Source organism: Neodiprion fabricii, chromosome 2, assembly GCF_021155785.1.
Source record: "Neodiprion fabricii isolate iyNeoFabr1 chromosome 2, iyNeoFabr1.1, whole genome shotgun sequence".
Lineage (NCBI taxonomy): Eukaryota > Metazoa > Arthropoda > Insecta > Hymenoptera > Diprionidae > Neodiprion > Neodiprion fabricii.
Window position 1 is genome coordinate 9,983,748 of NC_060240.1, and position 9,334 is coordinate 9,993,081.

The 9,334-nt window shown below is 37.3% G+C and overlaps 1 protein-coding gene across 3 annotated transcripts in view; it reads right to left on the minus strand.

Annotated features, from left to right (window-relative positions):
* LOC124175967 (5-hydroxytryptamine receptor-like) overlaps nucleotides 1-5,984 on the minus strand; it is a 52,250-nt gene extending 46,266 nt beyond the window's left edge. Inside the window, exons 1-3 of one of the 3 annotated variants that reach the window (XM_046556670.1) lie at nucleotides 5,832-5,984; nucleotides 4,495-5,016; nucleotides 3,817-4,337 (exon numbers count right to left, since the gene is read on the minus strand). The gene's annotated coding sequence lies outside the window, so the exon portion shown is untranslated. The other 2 variants (XM_046556671.1, XM_046556672.1) reach the window with 2 other exon arrangements.
* Nucleotides 5,985-9,334: the final 3,350 nt, after the last annotated feature.

A 9,334-nucleotide genomic window follows, 5' to 3' on the forward strand; every position in this document is an offset into this window, starting at 1 on the left:
AAAAATTTATTCGAATACAACGAACAAATTTTTATGACAAATTCGACTTGCAAGAAATTTTTATGCCTGTTTGTTCAGTAACAAACTTGCTTTGTTTCATAAATTTGAATCTGTTTGAATCGATTGCAGGTATTTTTATTCTGAGGCAGTATTTAAAAATTTCTGTTTATGGTTCTATTACAAAGTTCTGAACTATTTTTCATTGTTTCTCCATAACCGAAAAATATTGTAGTTCTGGGTGCAAAATGAAAATTAGTTTTGTAACTTTAAGCATAAATTTATTCTACGTTGTTATTCTTTTCAATTATGGTCACTGGCTCTATATTTTCTCGTAACTATTGTCATAATTTCATGTTGGAGCTACAATATATCGATCGACGTTGATGACTTGCGTAGCTGAAAAAACTTAGTCGACTAATCCATCAGTTTTAATGTTGCAATAACCAGAAGAAATAACAGTGACAGCCATCGTCATCCTAGATAGTTAATATTGTTCCAAAATTATTCTGATTATGAATGGCTGATTCAATGGCATCAAACCACCAATGATTTAGTTCTACCGATTTTGGTAACAGATCTCGTCTTACTTCTCCTACGAGAAAGAATTTTTAACGCGTCGCAGAAATTATTTTGCCACTTTAACAAAAAAACATTGTTGATTTGCAATGTAACATATCATTTGATAGCGGTAATCGATTTCCAGCTCTCATGGTTTCGGAAATTTTACTAATCTTTAATCCACCGTATAGATTTAGTGAACTGTATGAAGCTATTTACTTTAATCTGCCAGAGGGTATTGAACATTTACATAATACCACGAAAAATGTTTTATTTTAACCAATTGAATAAATTAAAATCGATATTTCGTATTTATAAGTATATTTTATTCGATCAATATTTTTTTCCAATTTTGAATCAATTATTTCATTAACTACAGAATGGTATATTTCTTTCTATCGCCTAACTATACACTGGGACATAATTGTATCTCGCGCGTTTGACGACGACGATCATTGTTATAAACGAGGAAATTGTTTTTTCGTTTCCTTCGTTTTTCAATGTCAAAATTTGACCTAGAGGAGTGAAAAAAACATGAAAATTGGCAAAATTCGGCAAGATTTGAAATCACCATAAGGTACAAACGTACTCCAGTGTACTCAACAAGAAAATATTGCGTGCCCGCGAGAAAATTTTTTACAAACTGTGTCTACGAATAGATTTTTGTAAAAAAGCAAAAAGTTTTCTCCGCGCGTGGTGAGGATGTAAGACCGACATATTGATTCCGGCATCGGTAATATATCGGCTTGGGCAATTCGCTATGGCGATGGCGATGGCAGCGGCCGCCATTGGCGCTAATTTGATTCAAATTCATGACACATGGTAACCCGGAAAAGCCGCATCCCACAGTTCGCGGCTTGGAGGTAACGACGGACCTGCTATAACCTTAAAACCACCGCCGACGAAGAGAACCGCAACCCTGCACGGCATATATTCAACGTCCATCCATCTCGCCCTTAAATTGAAAGCCTCATGGAAAGGCAATGCTCTACAACCCTCCTGAAATTATCATAAGGATGTGGCTGATGAACCATAAGAACGCGAAACGGGTAGCAAAAGAGTGGAAAGAATGGGAAGCGAGGTAAAGGGATGAGGAATCAAGGGTGAAACAGGATTTTTTTTTCTCCATTTACACGGATTTAGTCATAAATATACGTATATTAGGGTGATCCATATTTAGAGTATTAGAGACGAATTCCTTTCACCCAACCCCCGAAATCGACTTCAAATAATTCAAAAACGATTGCTCGATTTTTTCAAATTTTTACCTCAACTCTAAGATAGTCCGCTTTGTGATCGAAGTTTTTTATGAAAATAACGCGAGAGAAAACTATTTTCTCAGCGTATATTTTATTGTACGAGTAATAATGTTCCGAAAAATTTGTAACTCCGAAGTTTTAGTTCTGTTATCTGAGAAAAAATACACATTATCGTTTCAGGCAATCTCGACTAATTGTACTTTCTCTAAATGAAGAAAAAACAGTCAGATTTCAAAGGTGTGCAATTCGTCGAGATTGCCTGAAACGATGATGTATTTTTTTTTTTCAGTTAGTAATACTAATGTCCAATAAAACCTCGCGGTTACAGATTTTTTGAAACATTATTACTCTCGGAATAAAATATATACTGCGAAAAAAGTATTTCTCATGTTATAAGACACTTCGATCACAAAGCAGACTATTTTTAACGCGAGGTAAGAATCTGAAAAAATTAGGCAATTGTTTTTGAATTACTTGAAGTTGATTTGGGGGGGTGAGGTAGTAAAAATTCGTCACCACCCTAAATAAGGACCACCCTAACGTATATTCACAAATGACGAATTATTGTTTGAAATTTTAAACTACCTCGATTTATTCCAAACATATTCTCATCGATCTTCGGTTACGAAAAATGGATATTGGATAGGGGAAAAAGGATGAAATGGAGACTCGAATTTCAGCAGGATTATATAACATTCTTTTCCTTGAAAAATCAAGGTGCGTTTCAAACGTGTTCAATTCAGGGTAATTTTCATAGTTAAAACAAAAAACAAATCTTAGAAATTTTGATATCGATGCCCGCTTGCCTCCTAAAGCTCATCAATTATGTAATTTACGAAAAAAAAACCGCAGAAGATAGATAATTTCAAAGCAAATAAATGTGACGCAGTTTTTTTCCTGACTCGATCCTGCTAATCAGTTTTACTTTTGTATCGTACGCAGTAACACTTGAAGAGTAAAAATGAACGGGTGAATATTCCCTTGCGACGGAAAACCCTCGAAGCCCACAACTTGGGGGTGAATTCGTTCCCTCAACTCGCTCAGATAACGCCATACTCCGATATGAAAAAAGTTGATGGTGCGAATTCACCCCTCAGTCAAAAGCTTTGAAGATATTTTCGCGATTTGAATTCTCTTTGCCAAATTCTGAAGCAACGTACTTCACTCCGAACAGTAAGCAGAGCATATAAACTCGAGAATAGAATTATTTTATTTTCAAATTATTAACGGGTGTAACAATTCGCTTTTTTACCCCTCTTACCCATAACATCAAATAATGACGTATGGTTGGTATAAGGAGTCGAATGATGAAAACGAAAATAACAAAGAACAAGCGGTAAATTTTTAAGGTATATAAAACATAGATAATTCAAATTATCCGAGAGCAAGGGAAATTAGAGAATGTTTCCCCTTCGCATAAATCTAATATCTCGCAGTTTCTTTATGCAAATTTTCGAGGAAAGGCATTCGTTTTGAAATATGCGCAAACCCATTCTGCACACAAATGCGCGCATGGAGTATTTTTTTCCGTTCATCGTCGTTATTTCACCATCAATTTTTTATTTATTTACTTTTTTTTTTTTACTTTTTTCCTTTCTCTTTTTTCGTTTTTCTCCAAGCAATAGATGGTGACCGTTATTCCGAGTAAATGACATAAAAGAAAACAGTCGTAACTGCGTTACAGGATAATGTGAAATAAAACAACCCGCGTTATGATTGATTAAGATTCTCTGCGAAAGATTCCGCACGAACTCTGGTTATAAACAAGATTTATCCACCGCAGTTTCTTTCCCTACGCAATTTTACCGGCGATGCATAAGATCCCTTGTGTAATCATTGCAGAACATATAATTTAACCATTTCTCTTCCCTTCTCCTACTCCTTTCTTACTTCATTTTTTTCTTTCTTTCTTTTACCTTCCATTTTTCTCAACGTTGAAAAATACACTGTTCTTACTATTTCCCAGCAACGTTCCCAGCACCGAGTATTACATACGAACCTCAAAAAATTACACCATCAGATTGCAGTTCGTCATCTACACGAGTCCACTTCATTCCCCATAAATCCTCCGTTTAGCCCCTTCATTTTTCAATCGAATCCAATCCCACCGCACAAACTTGTTTCCCTTTTATCTCTCTTCCGTTTTTTTTTACTTTATTCCTTCCTTTTTCAGACAATTTCACACCATCACAGTCCGTAATCTGGTTCATTCGCAGTGCGTTTCGTCACTCTAAGTTATTAACCTCGATAATTGGTTTGTTTCGCACAGTGATCGAACGTTATTTACTACGCGATGAGTACGGTATTTGGAAAAATGTCAAAAATTTTCACAACTCCGGCACTGTTTTCAGTATCATTATATTTCATTTTTTCTTATTTTATTAATCATAATTAGGGGCTCGCCTCTTTTACGGTCGGCGATTATGGGACCGCTATGAGATCGGGATAATCCCGCGTGAGCTCTTTTCCCGAGGGACCGGGATTAGCGCCGTGCGAGTTGAAACAGCGTTGCAAAGGTGGCTGGAAGATACATGAGTCAATCAACATTAGGCAAATAGCTTGACGTTGCGTGAGATTAGAGGGGAGCGAAAAAAAACAGAAAAAAAAAAAATGGCAAGAAAAAATTAGGTGAAACCTATTTATATTCACTCGTTTTAAATTTTCACAATGTTTGTACGTTATTTGTTGTCTTTTTTTCAGATCGTGGTGGTTTTGTAGTTTCATTCGTCGAAAGTTTATCAACGACGATTACGCAACTTTTATTTTTTTAAATTGTAATAAACACAGTTTTGAGAAACAGTTTTCAAACTCACTTTTCGATCACTTATCACGAATTGACACTATTGTTTATCTTCTTTATTTGAAATTTATGCTCTCGCGTTTATTTATCTGTGAAGTTTTAGACTGTGTTAAAACCGTTTAAAATCATTCCTGATGTTTCCATAAGCGTACAAACTTTCGTCATGACATTTTTGAAGTGATAATTTATTCCACGTTGATTTTGCACACCGTTTTATTAAAGTATAATTTTCGAAACGTCTTATCGTCTCAGAGTTTTAGAGTCAATATCCATCATCGAAGCGTTCATCCACAGCCGAGATCGACTTTTCTTTTCGTCATTTCCATCAAGCTCAAAACGATCGAAAGTTGAGGCTAGTGATAAAAAAGCTGAGAAAACTTTCCAACTGGTAATATATTTCTATAATTCAAAGCCGAAGGAGATTTTCGGCACGGAATAAATAATCGGCGAGAAGAAAGAATAAAGAAGTGAACTCCACTCAGAAATGGACGAGCGTCGCAATAAAATCCTAGCGACGATCGGGTGCGGGGAAATTATAAAGACAAAAGAAACGGAAAAGAGGCATGGAAAAGGAAATGGTATAATAGAAGTGCGAAAAGGATCGAAACACAGGCGGTGAACCGGTTGACGAGTTTTGTTTTTTTTTTTTCTTCTTTTTTTCCCCTCTTATCTTCGTCGAAAAATTTTTTCTTATCTCGAGTGATGGAACGAACGTAAAGAAGAAAGCGATCGGAAAAAGAATAACTTTGAAAAGTTTTGAGTAACTTTGCAAACGAGGAGTAGAAGATAGAAACAAATGAGAGACAAAGAGAGCTAGAGAGAGAGAGAGAGAGAGAGAGAGAGAGAGAGATTAAAATCGTTGAACTTGAAGTATGTTTTAAATTCCCTCTTTTCCCGCAAGCTCTCGTCGACTTTGGGGTGAGCGGGTTCGCTTTAAGCCGAGCCAAACTGAAGTTTGAAGTAATAAGAGAAGATTGAAAGTGCGTAGAAGGAGAAGAGTAGCGAAACAACAAGTTCCCGCGTGTCCCGAGGGCATCGCGCGTATCAACCGAGCTTTGTTTTCTTGCAAGAAAATAATCGAGCAAAGAAGAATAAAATTTAAAAAAAAAAAAAAAAAAAAAAAAAAGAAAAAGAAGTACAAAACAAAAAAGTAAAGTCCAATTGCCTGTAGAAAATCAATTTATCCAAAGGTGACGTGACGGCGGTTTAAATACCGGGCGAGGATTTTAGCGCGGAACTTTTGTCGTTGGTGGGAAGTCTAATTGAGGCGGTTCGAGGGTTTCCGGTTTCCGTCGAGTCGAGGCGTCGCCGCTCAGGGCTAGTCGGGGGTGCAGCCGACGTCTGCGGAGCCAACTGGACCAGAGCACCGGAGTCCTGGAGTGGCACTGTCTGCCGAATCCCCCGAACCCTGCTGCCTAGTCACGCTGGCGAACCGTCGACCAACCGGTGGGGGTGGATGAGAAAGGGAGGCGGAAAGGGGGCGCCTGCGCCATAGAAGCTCGTCGCGTGTTCCACCCGTGATCTATGATCTCGATGCGCTCTCGCGTCGATCTACGAGCCACTGATCGAGCCGATCGTTCCGACTGATTGCAACGGTTTAACCCTTTTCCTTTCCCCTTTCACCTTTTCTTTGCAGATTTTTGTTCGTTTAAATAAATTTTTCGGTAACGACTGCAGAGCTTTTTCGCGCCACGTGGTCTCTGAGGTATATCTAAGTTTTTAAAAAATGTCAAATTTATTTGCTATTTGGTTATTTAAAACATAGCACGTGTAAACTGATAATCGAAATTCGTACTTTTTCACGACAAAAAGCATTGTGACAGATCAACTCTTTTCCTTTCACCTCTTCTGTGCAGATTTTTGTTCGTTTAAATAAATTTTTCGGTAACGACTGCAGAGCTTTTTCGTGCCACGTGGTCTCTGAAGTGTTTCTAAGTTTTTAAAAAATATCAAATTTATTTGCTCACTTAATGATTTCAAATACAGCACGTGTAAACTGATAATCGAAATTCGTAATTTTCCACGACAAAAATAATTGTGACAGTTTAACCCTTTCGTGAATGTTGGGACGCTCAGCTTGCAGATTTTTATTCTTTGTACTAAAATTTCAGAATCTACATTTTTTTGTTGAACAAAGTCTAGTCGCGTTTTGTCTAAGACTACAAATGAAAACATAACAATTTCAAGAAGTTTATAATAATTAAAAGTGAAAAGCTGTCTCCGTAATGGAAATCTGTGTAATAACGAAAAAATGGCGCAACGGCGTGACAAAATCCGTTATTAGATATCCATCTATTTATTCAGCAACAAACTACGATACCTGCTTGGACAGCGATAAATAAACGTAAAAGGTGAGTAAAAACAAAAGGCTTTCATAATATTTTCATAATATTGCAACATGCTCATCATATAGCATCAACTTTTCTACCTACTTATACGCGTTTGAAACTTTCCACATTTTCGGTTCGATAAAAAATAGCGACCAAAGTGGAAGCGATTGATCCGTTTTATAGAGACTCAAATTATTCCCATTCATTGTTGCGTCATTACTATGATCGAGATTTTCGTTACAGACATCAAGAGTTGATTCCAATAATACATAGATGGATTTTGGAGCGCAGCTGAGCGTGACGAGTGAAACTAGGCAGTCGTAGATAATATTTACGGAATTCGTTGACAGGCTTTGATCAGGTGGGATTGGAATTTCTGTTACCGTTTGATATTTCAATTTTTTTCACATTACTTTGTTTCTTTTTATTCACAGGCCTCCGAGTGTATGTATAATATTTAGGCGAGAGGGTGGCAAGACTCGTTGGAACAGCCTCCAAGGATATCCACTCGAAGGAGTTCCAATAGAGGAGCAAAAGTTTCGCGGGAGTGAATTTGGCGAACACATCGAGTAAAATATACCTACGCGATCTATGCCGGCGCTTCGATCTTTTCCCCGCTTGTCGGCTCTCCTTGTATGATACTTGTTGTCACGGTTATGAGGAAGGAACATTCCACGGAGACGTTAATTCACGCCCGAAGTAGAGAATCCGTGGGAAAAAGGGCCCCTGATTTCCCGAACACAAGTTTCAATGTATAGGCGGACACTCTCTCACCCTCGTTAGCAGCCCACCCTTCAACCTCCGTCCTAAATTACTCCGAAACTCCGGACATAATCGTCACATCGTGCCACTTTGCCCATGATCCCCGAATAAATGTACACCATGTCTCACCGGAAGTTCCCCCGAGTCCTCTATCATTTCAATTTTACGCCTCGATGTTCTTTTATATTTCTCCTTTCTCCTTTCGTTCGTCGCGAAAAATCAACCGCCTGAATTTTTGACCCCTCCATGTTTTTTTCGTGCTGTCTTAATCGCTCCGAATCAAAAATTAAGCAACCTTTCGAAAACACTCGACGATTAGTACTGTAGAAAAATTCATCAGGACGTTAGTGTCATTCGATTTCCTCAAAGCAGAACCAGACGTGAGAAAATTGAAGCCGCATTTTTTGCTTTCGCGATTCTTATTCAAATTTTACCAGTTTTAAGTTACAGGGAACCGAATTAATCTTACGCAAAGCTGTTGAAAGACCTCGTAATATTTATCTATACGTATGAATTTTGAGAGATTACAGGGACAGAGGAAGAAAACATGTATCAAAAGTAACGATAATCTTAATTTTTTATTTCACACGGTTGCCCTCGTTTTAACATTTCTCGCATAGACGCGAGATTATATTTTCATTCGGTCACTGAGATTCGAATTCGCTGGTAAATTTAGCGCGATAAAGAATTTAAACCGAACATTATCGATTAGCCTTGACATTCAACGACACTGAATTCTAAATCAGGAAGTATCACGAAAATTGCGCATCTTTTGTATCAACAAGATGACGAGTAATCGAGTACGATTAACTCGTAGCTGAGTTTGAAAAAATAAATTTTTTCCCGACAACAGCCGAAAATAAATTCAGTTCGCAGGTATGGAAAATTTTCAATACACAAAAAATGAAGTGTTTTTTGATTTCAATTTCTTGTCTTCAATCATTCACCCGTGCAATCGAGTCCTTCTTTTACGCCTCCACTTTTTGTAACTTCCCTCAATTCTCTGTTTTCAGAGTAACAGGAAAATTGTTGTAATCACCCCGGGAATGAGAAATAGAGTTTTCTTTAGATCTCCACGGTTTGAAGTTTATACAATCACTTCCAATCATTTTCAGATGGATGTCTGTGCGTGTGTACATGTATGTATACATGTGTGATCAATTTTTTAAAGTGGCTTTTCCAAATTTAGAGCACATTAGATTTTGGCTTTGATCGATTTGGTACTTTTTCAGCTATTCAAGTAACAAAATTCCAAAATATCAAATGAAAATGTTCGATATCCTGAAAACAGACGATGGATTTTAATGAAACTTGGTACAGTAAGCTTTTTTGGGTCGCTAATCACGAATCTAAGGTTGGATTTGCAAAATTTAAATTTGGCTTATTCGATAGGCTGAAAAAAAACAACTAAAAAAATTTGGATCTTGATGAAAATTTTTACTGGTCGGTTTGTTAGTTAGCTATTCACGAATCCGAAGTCAGATTTCAAAATCCAAAATGGCGATGCCATGTGGCGTTGAAAAAAATCTGCAAATATTCCGATTTTGGTATAAATTTGTTAGCAGAAGTTTTTGGGGTCACAGATAACAAGTCCAAGGTCAGACTTCCAAAATTTTTAACAGTGG